This window comes from Schistocerca cancellata, chromosome 3, assembly GCF_023864275.1.
Source record: "Schistocerca cancellata isolate TAMUIC-IGC-003103 chromosome 3, iqSchCanc2.1, whole genome shotgun sequence".
Lineage (NCBI taxonomy): Eukaryota > Metazoa > Arthropoda > Insecta > Orthoptera > Acrididae > Schistocerca > Schistocerca cancellata.
Window position 1 is genome coordinate 305,562,102 of NC_064628.1, and position 2,174 is coordinate 305,564,275.

The window sequence follows — 2,174 nt, forward strand, 5'->3', positions numbered from 1 at the left end:
GTAGCCAACAGACGAGTTCGGCCTGTACGCGTTTCTGCTGCATGTGTCTCTTCACGTTTCCACATCACTATCACATCGGAAACAGTGTTTAGGAGTGTGGAAATCTCGCGTACAGACGTAAGACACAAGAGACAGCCAATCACCTGACTACGTTCGAAGTCTGAGTTCCGTGGAGAGCCCCATTCTGCTGTCTCACTATGTCTAATGACCACTGAGGTCGCTGATATGGAGTACCTGGCATTAGGTGCATCAAAATGCGCCTAATTTGAAAAACGAACGTTTTTGGGGTGTCCGAATACTTTTGATCACAAAGTGTAAGCTAAAAATCAGTAGGATCTACGCTTCGGCAGTCATACAAGTTCTCACCACGCAAACTCTCATGATTGTGGAGTATTCTACGTCATATTATGATACTCGTTTTGAGCGACGTGTGCTGTATTGTCTTGTTGAGGATACAGGTCACCAGCAGGGTGATGTAAGTGAGCAAATGGATGCACATGACTACACACTAGTTTCCTGAATAATGCGCTAGTGAAGAAGTTTAAAGCCGGCCGAAGTGGCCGTGCGGTTAAAGGCGCTGCAGTCTGGAACCGCAAGACCGCTACGGTCGCAGGTTCGAATCCTGCCTCGGGCATGGATGTTTGTGATGTCCTTAGGTTAGTTAGGTTTAACTAGTTCTAAGTTCTAGGGGACTAATGACCTCAGCAGTTGAGTCCCATAGTGCTCAGAGCCATTTGAACCATTTGAAGAAGTTTAACATTTCATCCAAAATGAACTATTGTCACAGAAGGCTTTCACTACATTCCTGTCTACGGTGGCACACCAGCAGGCTTTGAAAGCTCTCTTGTGAGACGTTAGCTCTTTGCAATCCCATGAAATCATTATCATTACACTGCGATATTATTTTCAGTTTTTAGATTTCGAGCAGTTTCGAAAATAATTATATTCTTGCAATTATGACACTTTACGGTAAATAACCTCGCCTTGGATAAACGTAAATTTACTTGTGATACCATATGCAGACAAAAGCATTTTGCTTATTCAATGAAGGTTTCACCCTAATACGTTCTTGTTAAAACTTACAAACATATTAAAACCAGAGTTCGTAAGCTGCACGTTGCATTTCACAGCTCTTATAGACTGAGCTCTTTCATTTCTTTTGAACATGTTTTAACATTTTATACACTGAGTTCTGTGGAAAGACATTACCTTCAAATTTTAGCTACGGGCTACTTCAGTAGCAGTAAGTCTTTTATAAAGTTCTGGTTTTTATTCTGTTGATTAAAGACATCTCCCACGAATGTTTAGCAGCGTGTATCTGCTGCAATATTCTCTATCATTTTCCTGGAACTGCAAAACGCAACTTTCTCCGGGCATGCAATACCGCACCGAGCCAGCGCGGTGACATTCCGTGACGTCACACTTACAGTGTGCCAAGTGAGCAGGCGCGTCCCGGATGAAGCGAGGCGAAGTTCAAGTGCGCTTTGCGGTTCCTGTGCTGCAGTTAGAGATAAAAAAGGACTAGGATGGTAGTCTCAAACGTCGTGTGGCATTACGTATCAAGCGTTCCATGTAATTTACAGTTGCCTATTGAATGACTATATTCGTTTCTAGCTTACTTTCTAATGTACGCAGATAAACTGCCCCAATTCATCCTAACAATGTACGGGTGTATTAAGAAGTGCACTAAAACAGACACATTACAAAACAAATCTCTACTAGAGGATCTTCACCTAATCTTTTGAGTAATCAATAATTAGTCTTTTGACTTGTTTGAAGCAGCCCTATACGAATTCCTCTCCTATGACAAACTTTTCATTTCAGAGTAACAACTGCAACCTATGTCCTCAATTATTTGCTGGATGTATTCCAATTTCTGTCTTCCTCTATAGTTTTTGTCCTCAACAGCTCCCTCTAGTACCAGGGAAGTTATTTCCTGATGTCTTAAAGATGTCCTGCGGTACTGTCCCTTCTTCTTGCCAATGGTTTCTACAAATTCCACTCCTCTCCTCTTCTTCAAAAACATCGTAGTTCTTTACCTTATCACCCCAACCAATTTCAACATTCGTCTGTAACACCACATCTCAAATGTTTCTATCCATTTCCGCTCAGGATTTCCCATAGCGCATGTTTCACTACCGTACAATGCTGTGTTCGCACTTACATTCTCAGAA